Here is a 21923-nt window from a genome sequence, read left to right on the forward strand (position 1 = left end):
ATCGGAGTTGGTGAATGGACGAGCGGCGTCTGGCGGCCGTGCGTGAAGGAGACAGCTCGATGGCGGCGATGCAGGGCGTCCGAGGTCGTTTGCTTCGGATTGGAGACGAGCTGCTCGATGGCGGGGCTCGTGTGTACGTCGCAAAGGCGAAGGTGGCGGCTACGTCAACAACGAATGGCGGCGACGGCTACGCTCGGGTGGCGCTCGACTGCGAGAGAGAGGGGGCTAGAGGAGGGGACGAGGACGAGCGACGGGCGAGAGGGACCGGGGTGGCGCGTGGCATCGTCCAGAGGGGTCGGGGAGGCCAACCAAGCAGGAGGTGGCGTGCGCGTGGGCGCGCACGGCGGGCACACGCCCTCCTGCCCACTGGGAGGAGGTTGGAGATGGTGGGGAGCCTGGTGGCCTGGGCCAGCAGTACCAGGCCAGGTGGGCTGCAGGTAAGCCAGGTAAGTTCTCTCTCTGTTTTCTCTTTTGTTTATGTTTTCTAATATTTCAACCTGTTTTGAATTTGGCTTTCAAACCAAACCAATTTTTCTGCTTCTGAAAATTATTGTGGGAGTTGAAATGGGTTATTCCAAGGACCCACAAAATGTTTCAGAATTATTGGAGCTAAAATTATAATTATAGGAATTTATAACTCCAATGGAAATACTTATTGGATTAAATCAGAGACCATAAATGCCATTGAAAAATGTGAATCATCTCTGGTTAAGGTTTTCACCTTTTTCCATAAATAATGAACATTTTTTAAGAGCATTTTGGGTTCATTGAAAATATTTTAGGTTAAACCTATTTCAATTACTTTGGTGCTAGGGTTTGGACGACCCCCATTTCAAGTTTCAACAATTTAGACATGATGCATGGATGCTTGTGCAACTATTTGCAATCAAATTCTAGGGCTATGACACTATCTTTTACTTTTCAGTATTTATTTTTATGCAAAGAGTCAAAGTTATTATCTCTATTCCTTTTTATTTTTCTCTTTTGGCAAGCATCATGTGGTGAGGAAAGATCTAGGCACATATGTCCAGTTGAATATGGGTAGCATGAGTTATTATTGTTGACATCACCCTTGAGGTGAATATGTTGGGAGGCGAAATCATAAGCCCCTATCTTTCTATGTCTCCGATTGAAACGTTTTGCTCATGTGTATGCGGTGAGTGTTAGCAATCATGGAAGACTATATGATGGTTGAATAAGTTGAATTGTAATTGCTTGGTGACTAAGAACATAGGTTGTTGAGTTTCAAGAGAGTTCATTGTTTGAACCTTAACATGTGAATTGGTTGCCACTATAACATGAAAAGTTTTATAAGAAAGAATTGTTGTTATGATGCTACGAAAAGTGATTGAAATTGTCATTGATCAAAATCGTGCACTTTGCTAGCATTTTGATGACCCACAAGTATAGGGGATTTATCGTAGTCCTTTCGATAAGTAAGAGTGTCAAACCCAACGAGGAGCAGAAGGAAATGACAAGCGGTTTTCAGTAAGGTATTCACTGCAAGCACTGAAATTGTCGGTAACAAATAGTTTCTATCAAGGTAATTTGTAACGGGTAACAAGTAACAAAAGTAAACAAGGTACATCAAGGTGGCCCAATCCTTTTTGTAGCAAAGGACAAGCCTGTGCAAACTCTTATATAAAGGAAAGCGCTCCCGAGGACACATGGGAATTATCGCCAAGCTAGTTTTCATCATGCTCATATGATTCGCGTTCGTTACTTTGATAATTTCATATGTGGGTGGACCGGTGCTTGGGTACTGCCCTTCCTTGGACAAGCATCCCACTTATGATTAACCCCCCTCGCAAGCATCCGCACCTATGAAAGAAGAATTAAGATAAACCTAACCATAGCATGAAACATATGGATCCAAATCAGCCCCTTACAAAGCAACGCATAAGCTAGAGTTTAAGCTTCTGTCACTCTAGCAACCCATCATCTACTTATTAGTTCCCAATGCCTTCCCCTAGGCCCAAACAATGGTGAAGTGTCATGTAGTCGACGTTCACATAACACCACTAGAGGAAAGACAACATACATCTCATCAAAATATCGAACAAATACCAAATTCACATGACTACTTATAACAAGACTTCTCCCATGTTCTCAGTAGGGCCGGGCCGAAAAGATACGGGGCCCTATGCCAAACTCTAAAACAAGGCCTACCACACTAGAAAAATAGACCGTTAATAGTAATATATAGGCTATAATGTGTTACATAGGAATACGATGTATCAAGAATCGCACTCATTCATTGAAAAACTTGTTTTCAGCTTAAACTACTTTTCTACAGCGCAGCAGGCGCGATAAGCAATCTTTGAATCAATGTTCAAACAAAGCTTAACTACTTTTCCAGATGAAATCTTAGCACACAAAACAACACACGAATTATGGCATGAAATTGAAACAAAATAACCTGGAGGATTGAGTTAGGCGTGTGATCCCCATGCTAACTTTGCCCTTGGATCACTCTACTGCTAGATGTGGCTACTGGCTATAAGTAATCCCCTTGCCTTTGGACGCCTAGATCTAACTCTTCCCTTCAAGTTTATGGAGAATGGGGTTATAAGAAGAATATGGAATCAAATTGACTGAAGAAAAATAGATTAACCTTGGAATTGTAGAAAGAGGATTTTACCTGTGATTCAAACTTGAGGAGAAATTTGTTGGGAATCAGCAAATCGTGATCTCCTCCTGTTGGAACTGTCACGGTTGCCGATGGATCCTACGATCTCGTCTCGCTGTAGCGACGCAGACGCGAGTGCTTTTGCGATTTTGCCTTTTGCGATCGATCCAATGCTGCTCCGGGCGATCCCAGTTTCTGGTCGATATCAGGAGCCTTGCAAACGTGCCAGTGGGAGCGGCCCAGCGCCGTGGGAGGCCCAGCGTCCAATAACATTTTTTTAGAAAGACATACTAGGCTTTTATAAAAATTTGGGGCCCCCAAAATTCATGGGCCCTGTATGGGCTGCACAGTTTGCACTACTATAGGCCCGGCCCTGGTCCTCAGGAACAAATGTAACTACTCACAAATCATATTCATGTTCATAATCAGAGGGGTATTAATGTGCATAAAGGATCTGAACATATAATCTTCCACCGAATAAACCAACTAGCATCAACTACAAGGAGTAATCAACACTACTAGCAACCCACAGTTACCAATCTGAGGTTTTGAGACAAGGATCGGATACAAGAGATGAACTAGGGTTTCAGAGGAGATGGTGCTGGTGAAGATGTTGATGGAGATTGACCCCCTCCCGATGAGAGGATCGATGGTGAGGATTTCCCCCTCACGGAGGGATGTTTCCCCGGCAGAACAGCTCCGCTAGAGCCCTAGATTGGTTCCGCCAAGGTTCCGCCTCGAGACGGCGGCGCTTCGTCCCGAAAGCTATCTTCTGAATTTTTTTCAGGGCAAAAGACACCTTATACCAGAAGATGGGCATCGGGGGGCTTCTAGGTGGCCCACGAGGCAGGGGACGCGCCCTCCACCCTAGTGGATAGTGGGTGGCCCCCCTCTGGTGCTTTCTTCGCCCAATATTTTTAATATATTCCAAAAGTGACTTTCGTGGAGTTTCAGGACTTTTGGAGTTGTGCATAATAGGTCTCTAATATTTGCTCCTTTCCAGCCCAGAATTCCAGTTGCCGGCATTCTCCCTCTTCATGTAAACCTTGTAAAATAAGAGAGAAAAGGCATAAGTATTGTGACATAATGTGAAGTAATAGCCCATAATGCAGTAAATATTGATATAAAAACATGATGCAAAATGGGCGTATCAACTCCCCCAAGCTTAGACCTCGCTTGTCCTCAAGCGGAAGCCGATATCGAAAAATATGTCCACACGTTTAGAGATAGAGGTGTCGATAAAATAAAATACGGACATGAGGGCATCATGATAATTCTTAGAATAGCAGCATATATATATTGTCATATGATTTCTCATACAGAAGTAACAATCTATTCACAATGCAAAGTATGAATCAGAAACTTCATTGAAAACTAACAAACTATGATCTCAGTCATTGAAGCAATTACAATTTATCATAACATCGGAAAGAGTCAATATAAGAGCTTTTCAGCAAGTCCACATACTCAACTATCATTTAGTCTTTCACAATTGCTAACACTCACGCAATACTTATGGGTATGAAGTTTTAATCGGACACAGAGAAAGATAGGGGCTTATAGTTTTGCCTCCCAACCTTTTACCTCAAGGGTAACATCAACAATAATGCTTTATGAAAACCCACATCCAATTGGATATATATATATCAGGATCTTTCCAATACATAGTGCTTGCCAAAGGATAAAGTGTAAAAAGGAAAGGTGAAGATCACCATGACTCTTGTACAAGGCAAAAATAAAAGATAGGCCCTTTGCATAGGAAAGCAGAGGTTGTCATGTGCTTTTATGGTTGGATGCACAAAATCTTAATGCAAAAGAACGTCACTTTATATTTCCACTTGTGATAGGGACCTTTATTATGCAGTCCGTCACTTTTATTTCTTCCATATCACAAGCTCGTATAAAGCTTATTTTCTCCACACTAATAGATCATACATATTTAGAGAGCAATTTTTATTGCTTGCAACAATGACAACTTACTTTAAGAATCTTACTCAATCCATAGGTAGATATGGTGGACTCTCATGGCAAAACTGGGTTTAAGGATATTTAGAAGCACAAGTAGTATCTCTACTTGGTGCAAAGAATTTTGCTAGCATGAGGGGGAAAGGCAAGCTCAACATGTTGGATGATCCATGACAATATAATTTATTTCGGATATAAGAAAACATAACCCATTACGTTGTCTTCCTTGTCCAACATCAACTTTTTAGCATGTCATATTTTAATGAGTGCTCACAATCATAAAAGATGTCCAAGATAGTATATTTATATGTGAAAACCTCTCTTTCTTTATTATTTCCTATTAATTGCAACGATGACCAAAACTATGTTTGTCAACTCTCCACAACTTTTATTCATCATACTCTTTATATGTGAAGTCATTACTCTCCATAGGATCAATATGATCTCTTTATTTCTTTTTATTCTTTCTTTTTTTCTTTTTTCCCCTCAAGATCATAGCAAAGTAACCAAGCCCTTTACTCAAAACTAATCTTTATTATATATAGCTCACGGACTCGATTACATAGATAAGGATCAACACAAAAACTTAAAGCTAGATCATACTAAACTTTATTCTACTAGATCAAGATATAACCAAAAGGAACGAACTAAGAAAAATGGTAAAGATAGAAGTGTGATGGTGATACGATACCGGGGCACCTCCCCCAAGCTTGGCAGTTGCCAAGGGGAGTGCCCATACCCATGTGATTATGTCTCTTTCTTCGGAGGTGGTGATGTTGGAGTTGTTGATGACGGGGTGTCACACATCGAGCGTAGGAGATCCTCCAATTTGCGGATAATGCCCTTGAGTAAGGTGATATGCTCTTGCAACAAAATTTTTCACGTGTGAGATACTTGTTTTGTATGCGAGCTAGCTCAATCATCTTGAAAGCTTCAATCTCAGTTGGGGCGAGATGATTGTAGTAGGGTTGAGAGAAGCCTTCTTCTTATACTACTGGGACTTGCTCCTTTGCGACCTCCTTGATCTTGTCACCTTCCTTGATTTCCCCGATTTCTTCTCGCTTCGTCTCTATCTTCATTAACCAAGCATCGTCGCCCACAGTGTTGGAGGAGGGGGACGACATATTGATCTAATATGCGACAGAGACAACTCAAGAACAAAAACAGAGGATTTTCCACAATACGGTGATCAAAACCTTCGGGAGATTATATAATTAATTTTTACCGACCAAAAGAAGTATCGTGCAAGAAAACAGATTCCGGAGGGTACACGAGGTGTCCACGAGGCAGGGGGCGCGCCCAGGGGGTAGGGCGTGCCCTCCACCCTCGTGGATGCCTGTGTCCTTTTCGGACTACTTCTTATTTTCCTATTTTCTTAAGTATTCCAAAACGGAGAAAAATTGTTGTTAGAACTGTTTTGGAGTCGGTTTACTTACCGTACCACATACCTATTCCTTTTCGGAGTCTGAAACATTCTGGAAAGTGTCCCTTATGTACTCCTCCGGGGTTACGGTGTCAATAACATTGGTTTCAACATTTATGGGATTACCTGAGATATAATGTTTGATTCTTTGACCGTTCACCACCTTTGGATTTGTGCCTTCAAATTCGTTGATTTTTATGGCACCGGAACGATAGACCTCATCAATAACGTAAGGACCTTCCCATTTAGAGAGTAGTTTTCCTGCAAAAAATCTTAAATGAGAGTTGTATAACAAAACATAATCACCTACATTAAACTCCCGCTTTTGTATCCTTTTGTCATGCCATCCTTTAAATTTTTCTTTAAATAGTTTGGCATTCTCATAGGCCTGGGTTCTCCACTCATCAAGTGAGCTAATGTCAAATAGTCTCTTCTCACCGTCAAGTTTGAAATCATAATTGAGCTCTTTAATGGCCCAATATGCCTTAGGTTCTAATTCGAGAGGTAAGTGACATGCTTTTCCATAAACCATTTTATACGAAGACATGCCCATAGGATTTTTATATGCAGTTCTATTGGCCCATAATGCATCATCAAGTTTCTTGGACCAATTTTTTATAGATCTATTAACAGTCTTTTGTGAAATTAATTTAATCTCTCTATTAGTCAGTTCTACTTGACCACTAGACTGTGGGTGGTATGGAGATGCAATTCTATGATTAACATCATACTTAGCAAGCATTTTATGAAGAGCACCATGAATAAAATGTGAACCACCATCAGTCATTAAGTATCTAGGGACTCCAAACCTCAGACAAATAACTTCTTTAAGCATCTTAATAGAAGTGTTATGATCAACACTACTAGTTGGAATAGCTTCTACCCACTTAGTAACGTAATCAACAGCAACTAAAATATGTGTATACCCATTAGAGGAAGGAAAAGGTCCCATATAATCAAAGCCCCAAACAAGAAATGGTTCAATAACAAGTGAGTAGTTTATAGGCATTTCTTGTCGTCTACTAATATTACCAATTCTTTGACATTCATCGCAGGACAAGACAAACTTACGGGCATCTTTGAAGAGAGTAGGCCAATAAAAACCGGATTGCAATACTGTCGTGGAATTGTCACAGCAGATATCCTAGTGCAAGGAGTTAGTTGTGGAGCCATGGCGACGAGGTTAGCTTAAAGGGGTTAAACGGTACAAAGGACACCAGGAGTTTATACTGGTTTGGCCCCTCGCGGTGAAGGTAAAGGCCTAATCCAGTTTGAGGTGGTATTGCTAGGGTTACAATTAGCAGGGAGCAAATACGCTTTGCCTGGCTCTTGATCTGTTGTTTCTTGCCCTAAGCCGATGCCAGATCGTCCCCTTATATACATGGGTTGACGCCCTGCGGCCTACAGAGTCCCAGCCGGCTCATACAACGTGTCCGGCTCGGTGACTTATCTTACATGCCTTATAATACAAGTTTACGTATACATGGCGGTTTACACTTATGGGCCTTAAGCCTCCCTCGGGTTTGGGCCCCTTAACAAGCTTGTCTTATGAACCGCCATCTTCAATATACTATTGGGCTTCATTTAGATGAACCGCCATTGGGATAACCCGGCCCCTCCTGGGCGGGTTATATCTGATAGTCATATCCCCAACATTAGGCCCAGGTTGATTTGAACTTTGTAGAAAAAATCCTTCTTCGTCTTCCTGTGTTATTTGTAACCCACCATGACGTCATCTCCGGAAATTGCGGTAACCCACCGTGACGTCACCTGTGATTAATACTACACACGGCCCAAATCTTAATAAATATTTTCCTTTACAAACCATCCGAAATCGAGGCGCCCATGCCGTCACATATCCATTTTCCTGTCTCCTCGATTCCCGTGCATGCCACTTACCCTTCCAGCCTTATAAATAGGGCCACGGGTTCACTTTTCATTCTTCCCCTTTTCCTTCTCGCCTTCTTCTTCCTCCTCGCGATGATCCAGTGTGCCCGAGCTCCGCCGCCGTCGACCTTCGTCTCCTACCTCAACTCCGGCCACTGCATCACCCTGAACGGACCAGAACACCGCGGCGCCCCTCCGCTGTCTCATTAGCATCAGTAAGTCTTCTCTTTCATCTTAATCGATCTGTCTTTAGGGTTTCAGTGTTCATCAGTGTTTGTCACTGCCCTGCCTTCTCCTTGCTTAGATTCATAGCTCAGATTCGGAAACACCACATAAATCTTATGCGGTAGCAGTTTTAGCACTAATTTTTTGATACCAGAATATACCCCATTGCAAATAGATCTCATCTGGACATCTCCATTTTTTGGCCACCGCCACTTTGAACTTAGATTTTATTTCATTTTTCTGAACAGCTGCAGATCCAATCTCATAGCTTTAATCTGTGAAACCTGTTTGTCCCAATACTTAGTGAAATTTGCTCTTGTCAGATCTCGAGTACCAGTACTTGTCATGGCGGCTTACATCGCCGGCTTATAATTACTCATATATCATTAGTCCTCATATAAGCCGCCATTCAGAATATGTATTGTAGCTGTTAAATTGTACTTTCACAAATTGATTTGAACCGGCAGAATTTTCCTTTCCTTTAGGTTTTCTCTCTTCACAATGCCGCCAAAGACAGTCTATACATGCAATTGGGTTCCTTCTGTCATCACTGAAGGTTCACTCAAAGACTTTGTCAAAGTCGGGTACTTGCCCGCAAAGAGTGTTATGCATTACCGTGCTCCTGAACCGGGCGAAGAAAGACCTCAGCCAAAGGATGGCGAAATCATTGTATTCACTAATCACATGAAGCGGGGCTTCTCACCACCCGACTCTAAGTTTTTCTGAGATGTTCTGCACTTCTTCCAGCTCCATCCTCAAGACATTGGACCCAACTCTGTGTCAAATATCTGTAACTTCCAAGTCTTCTGCGAAGTATACCTTCAAGAGGAGCCCAGCATCGACCTCTTTAGGGAATATTTTTATTTGAACCACCAGAATGAATTCACGAACGGCCCTAGCTTGGAACTTGGTGGAATCTCGATTCAACGCAGAAGAGATGCCATCTTCCCTTATGCATGCCTGCCGAGTCACCCCAAGGATTGGAACCAGACGTGGTTTTACTGCAAAGATACCTCTCTGGCTGACGAGAATCCACTACCGGGTTACCGCGCCGAGTGCCAGGACTCAAAACACAATCTTTCTGAGAAACTTACCACTGCCGAACGGGCAAAACTTGCTCCTACCATTGCAAAGGTTAAAGCTCTGCTAGGAAACGGGTTAACTGGCATTGATTTAGTCAGGTGTTGGGTTTCTTGGCGGATCATACCCTTGAGTCGCCGCACCGGCTTAATGTGTACTTACACTGGTGGTGTAAAAGATCCACTGCATCATAGTTCTGCGGCATTAACTGATGAGGCAATTCACGAAATGGTGAAGTCCCTTCTAAATGAAGATCCGGAAGATTGCGTTAAAGTGGGTCTGGCCCCTTTCTGCAAGCTTAACCCACCACCGGATGTGAGTCTCTCAACTTACTTACCTTTACATCATTATTCAAATACCTTATTACCTCAACCTTTAATGACCTTTATAGGCTAAGTCTGACTTTTGGAAAAAGAAGTATGATCATGAAGCTGCCAAGAAGGCCAGGGCTGCCAAGAAAGCCGCCAAGAAAGCCGCCAATAAGACCATTCAATATGCGGACGACACTATTCTAGCCATGCCAGCATGCACAACGCAAGCAATGATCATCAAAGACATTCTCTCGGACTATGCTACCTCTATCGGTCTCAAAATAAACTTCCACAAGTCTACTTTGATCCCCATAAACTGTCATGAAGACACGTACAACTGCATTGCAACCATCTTCGGGTGTGTGGTGGGTAAGATGCCCTTCACATACCTCGGTTTGCCTATGGGGACGACCAGGCCATCTGTGCTAGATCTGTTCCCTCTTGTTTGTCGGGTGGAACGAAGGCTCTCTGCTACACTCAACATGATCTCCTATGGGGGGAAACTATCACTACTCAACTCGGTCATAACCTCCCTAATCATCTTTGCTCTTTGTACTCTCAAGCTGCCAGTGAGCATTATTGAACTTCTGGACAAAATCAGACGCAAATGCTTATGGACCAAAAAAATGGAGAATGGGAATTCTTGCAACTCTCTTGCGGCTTGGGACATGGTCTGCCAACCCAAGGCTTCAGGAGGCCTCGGTGTCATTAATCTCAAGGTACAAAGTGATGCCCTCCTGCTAAAATACCTCCACAAATTCTATAACCGATGGGACCTGCCTTGGGTGGAGCTCATTTGGAACACGTATTATAGCAACAAGATCCCCCATGCAGCGGATCCCTGCGGGTCCTTTTGGTGGCGGGATGTGATGAGACTAATGCCAATTTACTGAGGGATTACAAAAGCCCAAGTTCACACGGGGAATGACATTCTCTTCTGGAAGGATCATTGGATGGATGGTATTCTGGCAGAAACACACCCGCGGGCTTTCTCGTTCGCCACCCAGGAGGATATTTCTGTTAGAGATTTCTTGGGGGCCATGACTTTGCGCGAAACGTTTCATCTGCCGCTTTCGGTACATGCGCATGCGGAGACTAGAGATCTTCAACGTCTTGTACGTGACATTCAACTGCAAGATAGCCTCTCGGGGAATGATAGCTGGAACTGTACTTGGATGACTCAGAAGTACTCGGCCAGCAAATACTATAACTTTTACTTCAGGGAGGTTCGGGCCCATCAAACTTATGCATGGCTTTGGAAGTCCAAGGTTACAATGAAAATAAAGGTTTTTGGGTGGCTTCTTCTTTCTGATAGACTTAACACCAGAAACATGCTGAAGCGAAGACACTACAACATTGGCAATGACTATACTTGTCCCCTCTGCGAGTCCAACGTGGAAGAAACACTTGAACATCTTTTCTTTGGTTGTGCCTTCAGCAAGGATTGCTGGTCTGATATTGCCATTTGCTGGAGTTCTCAAGGCTCACGATTGGATTGGATAAGCACAGCTAAAACTGTATGGAACAAGCCAATGTTCATGGCAATATTTTTACAAGCTGCTTGGAGCATCTGGAAGGAACGAAATAATAAAGGCTTCAGAAGAATAGCACCCACAAAAACATCCTGGATCTCAAGATTAAAAGAAGACCTATCTCTCCTAACTCATAGGGTTGGAGATAAACACATATCCTTCCTAACCTCCTTTGTAGCTACCCTTTGATTTGTTACTTTCCCACCCCCAACCATCCCCAAAGGGGATGGCATGTACAACTCCATATGTAAATCCCCTCATTTATTAATTTAATTACACAGTAGGAGGCTCTCCTACTGTTTCAGGTGTCAAAAAAAAAGACCACCAAGAGAAATAAGAAACCAAGCGCCTCTGACCTGCTTAATCTGGATGACACCTCTGAGTCGGAGGTAGCCCTTGACTCTCTTGGCTCGTTTTTGAATTATCTTATTGACACTGACTATTATCAGGATGACACGGGAGCTAGCCAAGCAGCTGAAGAAGAGGTAACTATTATTTCCTCTGGCTCAGAACCTTTGCCAAGACAGAAACTTCGACAAGTAACCCAGAAAGTAAGGTTTTCACACCCCTTGGCTTATTTAGATCCTCACTTTATTTTGAAGCAACAGCAACACGAGAGTCGATGTCAGACCCGGACCAGCGGCGATGAAGAATTGTCCTCCGGCTTACCGAACACTCCCGCTCCTTGCAAATGTCGAAACGAGGTTCTTTTTAACTTAAACTCTTTTTACCCGCTGGCGGGTCTTATTTTCCTACCACTTAACTCTATTGATTTAATTGACCAGGAAATTGCCCGTTCTTCCTCTGGCGATTCATCGCAAACTGAGTTGCCGGCTTTTAAAACTGCCCCTGGGTAACAATGATTACCTTATATTCTGTAACTCTTTATACTCTTATACTTATACTGACTTGTCACCTCCTGTGCAGTGGACAAGCAAAGCCTAGCAAGAAAACAAAGGTTTCCAAGCCAGCTGAAGATCCTAAAGTTATTGAACCGGAACAGCAAGTCTCTGCACCTGATGCTTCTAAAAAACAAACAGATGACCCTGCTCCTGATGTTTCACCTGAAATCCCAGATCTCTGTATTGATGACACCAATATTAATTCTTTGAACCCTGCACCATCAAGCCCACTTAAGCCGTCGGAGACTCATACTGATGATATTATGATAACTGGTACCGGCTTTACAGAACCGGGAAATCCAATAGCTTTAGCCAAGCATACTGCCAATCAAGAGGTTATTGAAAGGCGGAAGATGAAGTTTGACGTCTCCCATTATGCACAACCGAGCAGCAGTGAGATACTCTCTGGTTATCTCAGCCAAGTACACTCCAGCCGCGATCTTGAAGTTGATATGGTGAAACAAATGCACCAAAAGTATGAGGTATAACTCCCCACTTTGAATAATTATGTACATCCTGCCAGTCCCCAAGCCTACTGGTTATGATAAGATTGAATAGGCCGTAGACTTAGAATAATCCATAAGCTTCTGTCATAGAATCCCTCCAGGGCCGGTTGTCATAGTTAAAATAAAACCGGATGTTTAAGCAATTAATCATTGCATCCATAGTCCCCAAGGGCCAGTTTAATCAGCATGAATGAGCCGATCCTATTTACCATTGTTTAAGAAAGGCGAGCTTATCTGTGTAGCCCCCATGAATCGGCTGGGTCTGTTTATAGCACAGCCGGTTCATCATTAAGAAGATACAAGCGATATTCATTAGCCCCCAAGTGCCAAGTAGTCTTGCTTGCAAAGTGCTTGGGACTTTATTCATAAGAGCCGTTTTACTTCAAGAGTCTTTGACAGACATTAGCCCCCAAGTGCCAAGTGTTGTTGCTTGCAAAAGACTTGGGACTTATATTCTTGTAACCCTGATATAAATGTGTTAAAAATTCTGTGCTTCATACAGTTAAATGATGCAAAGACCCGGCTGGTGACTCAAGAATCTGAGACCCGGAAAGCTGAGTCGAAATTCCAGTTTAGCGTTGCTGAACCGGAAAACCTGAAGACCAGTTTTGAGGCGGAGAAAAGCACTTGGAATAAGAAAAGACAACTTTAACACAGCGAGCTGAAAAAGCAGAGGCAGCCCTTCAAGAGGTGACCACTGAGCTTACCGGCTTTAAACACCGTGTATCTCAGATGGTTTCAGCTATCTTTGGTGAGTCGCCTTGCTAGTCATCAAAAGTGAATTCTTGTTGTGATAATATAAGCCGCCATTAACCAATGTGTGATGTATTCAGGTCCCAGGAGCAACAACCTTAACCAGGACATGCTTGTGAAGCTAAAGGATATCTACACGCTTGTCGAACAGCTGTACACCAGAGCTCAACGTGCATTGGCTGCAATTTCTCCAACGAGTCAAGTGCCTACTCTGTTGATAGATGTGTTGAAAAAGCTTTCTGTGCTGCCTGCCAGGTTTGATGAAATGAACCGATCGTCTGCAAGAGCCGGTGCCGTGACGGCTTTGAGCCGGGCGAAGGCATGGGTACCAGAGCTTGACCCGTCTGAGGTAGCCACTAGATACCCAAGCTTGAAGGAAGATGGTACGCCGTTTGATTAGAAAGACTTCTCGGCTTGCGTGAAAGAGATACGTCCAATGGCGACTATGATTGCCAATGATTCGGACCTTTCAAAGTACCATCCGGCTTACGACAAGGAGAATCAGAAGATGCCAACCCCAGCATATAGAGTGATGGACTTAATCCCCCCAATCCGTAAGCACACTTTTGCCCCTGAAGTTGAGCCGTCTGATCTTATAGATGACGAGGCTGAATTTCAAGCTTTATCTGGCATCGATGGGTCATCACCTAATTTTCAAACGGCGGAGGAGGACGAATAACCGGAAAGGGATGACCCAGAGGCCACTAGTCAGCAAGGCCAGGAAGATTGAACCGCCGGGTGGTTTATACATTTGATCCTTGAAAAAACACTTGATCTCATTCGGCTCATGGAGCCATGTAATAGGGTAGTAAAACTTGAATCTGCCATGCCATCGTGCATGTTTCTGCTTTTTGTGCAAGACTGCTGATCTCCATTGTGAGAAAAACATCACCTTATTCTTATGATACCATTTGATTTATGCCGATCTGATCGACTACTGTCCTGCACACAAAGAAAGTACAAATGCCCTGGCGGCTTACCATCGGGCGGGTCATGATACCCCATTGAAGCCACTTAGGACGATTAGTCCATAACCAGGGCTGATCTGACAATTGTTAAATAAGATGTCATACCTGTAGTGTATGCTTAGACTGCGAGCTTATCAGCTTCGTGCAGTTAGAGGTGTTAGAGCTGTAACTGTACACATAAGAGTATGGTACTTTGGCGACTTAGAGTCTGCCATCCTGGCGGGTTATAGAGACCCAAAAGATGCTTCAAATATGAGCCATAAGTAGGGCAGCTAGGCCCGACTTGTAAAAAACCAGAAGGCAAAGAAGAGATCATAGAATAAGAAATCAAAAGAAATTCAAGGCTTTTGTAGGCTGCCAAGCCAAAGTGTCTTCTTCGATGAAACTAGCCTGAGCCACTGGAAGGTACGTGCTTTCCGTGAGCCTGACTCACTGTACCCAATCGACATTTGAACCGAGATAAAGTCAGGTCTTGCTTAAAGATAGACTTATCAGGAGTACGCGGGGTCAGAGTAACAGCATACATCACGGGCTGACTTATCCAAGTTTCAAGGAAGGCGGCTTATGAAGTCTGGATCTATCCTGACTATCTGTAAGCCGTGCTCTCACATGACAAGCCGCCGTTTGAACCTTAACAAGCTCAGATCTATGGTCGAATAAGCCGTAAAGATAGATCGTTAAGAGTTCGACAGGTCAATCGGGATTAACCGATGGAGTTGAAGCAGCTGGTATACAGGTAGGATGACCCGGAAAGGTTATGTCCTCTTTGGTCGACTACGCCTATGTTTGGACAGATAACCTGGTCAAGAGGGTAGTAACGCTATGTTCTCTTTGGTCGAATACGCCTATGTTTGAACAGGAAGCCCCCAAGTGACATATTGACAAGTCGTGCTCGTCAGGGACCTATGTTTGAGCTGTGTTGTGCATCCAACTCTCTTTGGTCCCTGAAGTTTGGGAGTCGAACCCCTTAAATGAATATGATGAATAAAGACTCAGCTTCGAGGAAGTGAAACGACAGAGGCCCTGAATTATCAGGGATGCCGGCTTTATTATACTGTTTATAATATATACATCGTCAGACTATGTACATCATGAGAACCGGTGGCTCAAGTATAGTAGGGCCGAAGATGAGCAATATTCCACGGCCGGCGGGTCTCCTCCTCCGACTTGCGTGAGTCCTTGTAGTCTCGAACATCGATAAGATAGTAAGACCCATTACGCAGATTCTTGCTAATCACAAAGGGTCCTTCCCAAGGTGGTGATAGCTTGTGCATATCCGTTTGATCCTGGATGAGCCGGAGCACTAAGTCGCCTTCTTGAAAAGTTCTGGTTTTGACCCGGTGGCTATGATAACGACGCAGATCTTGCTGGTAAATCGCCAAACGAGCCGCCACAAGGTCCCACTCCTCATCTAACAGGTCAAGTGCATCTTGACGTGCTTTTTCATTGTCAGCTTCAACATAAGCCGCCACACGGGGTGAGTCGTGACAGATGTCACTAGGGAGAACTGCCTCTGCTCCATAAACCATAAAGAAAGGTGTGTAACCCTTAGATCTGTTGGGGGTTGTATTGATACTCCATAATACTGAGGGTAACTCCTCCACCCAACAACCCGGCGTTCTTTTCAAAAGAACCGTAAGCCGGGGCTTGTGACCTCGCAGAATCTCTTGATTAGCTCGTTCCGCTTGACCATTGGACAGAGGGTGAGCCACAGAAGAAACGTCAAGTCGAATATGCTCCCGTTGGCAAAATTCTTTCATAGCACCATTAGACAAATTAGTGCCATTATCCGTTATAATGCTGTGTGGAAAGCCAAAATGGAAGATCACCTTCTTGATGAATTGAACCGCCGTTGCTGCATCACACTTACTGACCGGCTCCGCTTCAACCCACTTCATAAACTTATCACCCGCCACCAAGAGGTGGGTCTTCTTATCCTTGGACCTCTTGAAAGGCCCAACCATATCAAGCCCCCAAGTCGCAAATGGACAAGTAATTGGAATCATCCTCAACTCTTGAGCTGGAACATGGGCTCATCATGAAAACTTTTGACAACCGTCACATTTGCTGACCAAATCCTCAGCATCAGCATGAGTCGTCAACCAGTAGAAACAGTGACGAAAAGCCTTGTCTACGAGAGATTTAGAGTCGGCATGATGACCACAATCTCCTTCATGAATCCCTTGCAGAATCTCACAGCCTTGTTTAGGAGAGACGCAACGCTGAAACGCCCCTATGAAACTACGATGGTGCAACTCCCCATTGACAATTGACATTGACTTAGACCGCCGGGTTATCTGTCTGGCTAAGATCTCATCCTCTGGCAACTCACCCCGGGTCATGTAAGCCAAATACGGAACTGTCCAATCAGGAATAGCATGAAGAGCCACGACCAATTGTGCTTCTCGGTCAGGAACAACAAGGTCCTCCTCTGTAGGTAATTTGACCGAAGGTTGAGTAGAACATCCAGGAACGTGTTAGGTGGCACCGGCTTATGCTGAGACCCTAACCGGCTTAAGTTATCAGCCGCCTCATTCTTCCTTCGATCAATATGTCAACTTGGTAACCCTTGAAGTGACCCTCAATAGCATCAACCTCTCGACGATAAGCCGCCATTAGTGGATCCTTAGAATCCCAGGTGCCAGAGACTAGTTGAGCTACCAGATTTGAATCGCCAAAACACCTCACCCGGCTTAAATTCATATCTTTAGCCATCCGAAGACCATGGAGCAAGGCCTCATACTCAGCTACATTGTTAGTACAAGGGAACATTAACCGGAGAACATAAAAAAAAATTATCACCTCGTGGGGAAGTCAAGACAACTCCAGCCCCCGAGCCCTCCAACTGCCTGGATCCATCAAAGTGAATAGTCCAATATGTGTTATCTAGCTTTTCCTCAGGTGCCTGCAACTCTGTCCAATCATTGATGAAATCAACAAGTGCTTGAGACTTGATGGTCGTACGAGGCACATACTTTAAACCGTGAGGTCCAAGCTCAATGGCCCATTTAGCAACCCGGCCTGTGGCTTCCCTGTTTTGGATGATGTCTCCCAAAGGAGCAGAGCTAACCATAGTAATGGGATGACCCTGAAAATATTGCTTAAGCTTCCGGCTTGCCATGAAAACCCCATACACAAGCTTATGCCAGTGTGGATATCTCTGCTTGGACTCAATAAGCACCTCACTGATGTAGTAAACCGGCCGTTGAACCGGGTAATCCTTGCTTGCCTCTTTCCTTTCCACCACAATAGCTACACCGACTGCCCGGCTATTAGCAGCCACATATAACAACAGAGGCTCCTTATCAATAGGAGCTGCAAGAACGGGCGGCTCAGCCAACTATTTCTTGAGATCCTCAAACACTTGATTAGCCGCATCACTCCAGACAAAATGATCTGCCTTCTTCGTCATCTGATAAAGAGGAATAGCCTTCTCACCTAACCGGCTTATGAACCGGCTTAGAGCTGCAATACGACCCGCCAGCCGCTGAACATCATTAACACACGCCGGCTTAGCCAACGAAGTAATGGCTTTGATCTTCTCCGGGTTAGCTTCAATGCCTCTGTTAGAAACCAGAAAACCCAGAAGCTTGCCCACCGGCACACCAAAAACACACTTGGCCGGGTTAAGCATCATCTTGTAAACCTGGAGATTATCAAACGTTTCCTTCAAATCATCAATCAAGGTCTCCTTCTTCCTGGACTACACCACAATGTCATCCACATAAGCATGGACATTACGCCCGATCTGACTGTGAAGGCAATTCTGCACACACCGCTAATAAGTCGCCTGGGCACTCTTGAGCCCAAAAGGCATAGACACATAGCAGAAGGCTCCAAATGGAGTAATGAAAGTTGTCTTCTCCTGGTCCTTAACTGCCATTTTGATCCGATGATAACCAGAATAAGCATCCAAAAAACTCAAACGCTCACAACCCGCCGTAGCAACAATGATCTGATCAATACGAGGGAGAGCAAATGGATCAGCCGGACAAGCCTTGTTTAAGTCCGTGTAGTCCACACACATTCGCCGCGTGCCGTTCTTCTTAAGCACCAGCACCGGGTTAGCTAACCACTCAGGATGGAAAACTTCAACGATAAACCCGGCCGCTAAGAGCCGGGCCACCTCTTCACCAATGGCCTTCCGCCTCTCCTCGTTAAATCGGCGAAGAAATTGCTTGACCGGCTTAAACTTCGGATCAATATTAAGAGTGTGCTCAGCAAGTTCCCTCGGTACACTCGGCATGTCTGAAGGCTTCCATGCAAAGATGTCCCGATTCTCACGGATGAACTCGATGAGCGCGCTTTCCTATTTCGGATCCAGATTAGCACTGATACTGAACTACTTAGATGAATCGCCAGGAACGAAGTCAGCCAATTTAGTGTCATCTGCTGACTTAAACTTTAACGAAGGATCATGCTCGGTAGTTGGCTTTTTCAAGGACGTCATGTCTGCCGGGTCAACATTATCCTTGTAAAATTTCAGCTCCTCTGTTGCACAAACTGATTCAGCATAAGCTGCATCACCTTCCTCACACTCCAAGGCCACCTTGCGACTCCCATGCACTGTGATGGTGCCCTTATAACCCGGCATCTTAAGTTGCAAGTAAACATAACAAGGCCTCGCCATGAACTTAGCATAAGCCGGCCGCCCAAATAGAGCATGATAAGGGCTCTTGATCTTGACCACTTCGAAGGTTAAAGTCTCAGACCTGGAATCATGCTCATCTCCAAAGGCAACTTCCAAAGATATCTTACCCACTGGGTAGGCTGACTTACCCGGCACCACACCATGGAAAACAGTGCTTGACGGCTTAAGATTCTTATCAGTCAGTCCCATGCAGCGGAAGGTCTCATAATAAAGTATGTTAATGCTGCTGCCTCCATCCATGAGTACCTTAGTAAATTTATAGCCCCCAACCTGAGGTGCCACCACCAAAGCCAGGTGACCCGGATTATCAACCCGTGGCGGATGATCCTCACGACTCCACACAATAGGCTGTTCTAACCACCGTAGATAACGCGGCACCGCCGGCTCAACAACATTCACATCCCTCTTATGAAGCTTCTGATCCCGCTTACATAAGCTGGTGGTGCAGATGTGATACTGCCACCTATTCAATTGCTTCGGGTTGCTCTCATAACTAGACTGCTGCTGCTGTTGATTCCCCTGATTACTCTGCTGATTGTAGCCACCTTGGTTGCCGTGGCCTTGAAATCCGGAACTTGAGCCGCCGCCTCCATGACCCGGACCATGAGAGCCGGACCCTGATCCGCCGTTCGGGCCATGGTGGTGCTGGATGGACTCCCTAAAGTGTCTCATTATGCTGCAATCCTTCCACAGATGAGTAGCTGGCTTCTGATCTGTTCCGTGTTTTGGACATGGATGATTTAATATTGCATCAAGGTCAAACCTTGTCCCTTGAGCCGGCCCTCCCTTACGATGCTGATTATAATTTCGCGCACCAGTGTTAGCCACAAAATCATCAGCCTTGCACTTACCATTGTCGCCCTGATTGGTAGGGTTGTACTATTGTCCCTTCATGCTGCTACTCTTCTTTCCCTTTCCCGATCTCTCATCCTCAGAGTCGGGGTCCTTGGTACCATCAGAGTCAGCATACTTAACAAGAGCCGCCATAAGCTCCCCCATGTCGTTGCAATGACGCTTAAGCCGCCCAAGCTTCTGCTTGAGTGGAATAAAACGACAATTTTTCTCCAACATTAGACCTGCTGAGCAGACGTTGATGTTATCTGAAGAACTAGAAGTGTTACCCGCGGACTTGCGCGGCTAGATCCGATACTTAAATTTATATTTGTTAAGGTCGGCCTGAAAAAAAAACATAGGCAAACTTATAGTAAAACTAAAAAAATGCATTGACATATTGGCTTCATGAGTATTTTATTTAAGTACGTAAACCTATTTAATATTTAACACTTGTATATCTTTCGAATATATTTAAATATTGTTGCCATTCCATCCTACAAAATAGTGCTTTGTCATGCCAAACTATCGAGTTTTACAGTTTTTATTAGCTTTGTTCTTTCCTTTTGTTTCTCAAGTATTGGTGTGCATAACTTTGTACTCCCTCTATAAACTGATATAAGAGCATTTAGATCACTAAAGTAGTGATCTAAATGCTCTTATATTAGTTTACGAAGGGAGTATTCTCCAAGCCAAACCTATTATGAGCGTTGTTTATGCTGTGTCGTATTTACATCTTATTTAAATTCTTGTAAGATCTTAATTAGTATCAATTTATTTTTACGCGCAAACGTTTTTTCCAAAGATAAATCACTGCACCGACTTTTGGAAAAAAATAAGTTCCTTCAAATGGGAATTCTAGAGGACTTGAATGCTAAGGATTTTTGTGTACGGAAGAAATTGGATTCATAGGATTAGGTTTACCGAATTCGTATGGAATCTATTCCTTCGCTATCATGAATCAAAATGTCATATATATTTCCCTTTTAGATGTGCATTGCTCTCTCTCTCTCTCTCTCTCTCTCTCTCTCTCTCTCTCTCTCTCTCTCTCTCTCTCTCTCTCTCTCTCTCCACACAGGCCACCAAAAATTCATGTAATAATTTAATGTGCATTGTCTAAAGTCACCCCTTACAAAATTTGTGCACTATAAAATTCTATTGGAAGTCACGGTAAATGGCATCAATTTTGGGAATGACATATTGGTACACTTTCTAATTACTCATATCCAAAGAGGCCCCTTTTTGGATGAAATTCAATTTTTCTTCATCTTTCATTCTCACTATAAGAAGAAAAAAAATACGATTTTATGTTTGTGCTGATATTTTATTTTAGAAGAAGCAAAAATATTCAAAAGTGTAGGGACATTTTCCATACAGGGCATACACGTTTGTATATATGTTTGCACCTACTTTGCAAGTCTCACGTATAGCCTTTGAAGGAAGTCCACAATTTTTTTAAAGCAGAGTTTGGGCACATCTCTTTATGCGTGAAGAAACATAAACATCTTCTTTGGCAACAGGCTGCTTGATCGCCTTGGCTCTCATCGAATCGAGTTGAGTAAGTCGTGCAGGGTAGATAACTATTGTTAAGTCGATCGTTAAATAGTCAACACCTACACAATTTCTCTTACAATTTTTTTATGCTCATTTTGTTTTGCATCAGTTTAGATTTAATCAAATGGTAATCATGTTGGTTGTTTATTTAGACCTTTATTTCACATTCATCTTCATGGACTAAGCTTCATATTTTTCCCATCGCTGAAATTTATATAAGAAAAAAGGGTTTGGTACTTTGTTTATTCATCGCTGAATAAGATATGTATTTACTCTTACTGTTTGAAACAGTCTGACTAATAGTATTTTCTAATTCCTTTTATTTATTTTTTCCAGAGACTTATAATCTTTATTAATCCATGATCGAACATGCAAATTGTTCAATTTTAGCTTAAATCGATAGTACATCTAGCTTGTGAGTATCCCTCAAAATAAAAAATCTAGCTTGTGCGTTGACGTGTATGGGATGTTTTGATCAGCTGAGGCTGGTACTAGCTTTTTTGAGATGCTGCCATTTGGGTTTGGGTTTTATGTGTCAGTGGTACTGATGTGTTTCTATCTGACGGTTGGTTCTGCCCTTATGTGCTCATGTGTCAGATGCATGTCACTATATGGTTAATAAGTAAACCTGCTAGGTGTCCAGGAGATAGGTGGCTAAACCTTATATCTCGTGATTGATTAGTTCGCTTGTGTGTACCTTATCTAT

This window comes from Triticum aestivum, chromosome 2D, assembly GCF_018294505.1.
Source record: "Triticum aestivum cultivar Chinese Spring chromosome 2D, IWGSC CS RefSeq v2.1, whole genome shotgun sequence".
Classification (NCBI taxonomy): domain Eukaryota; kingdom Viridiplantae; phylum Streptophyta; class Magnoliopsida; order Poales; family Poaceae; genus Triticum; species Triticum aestivum.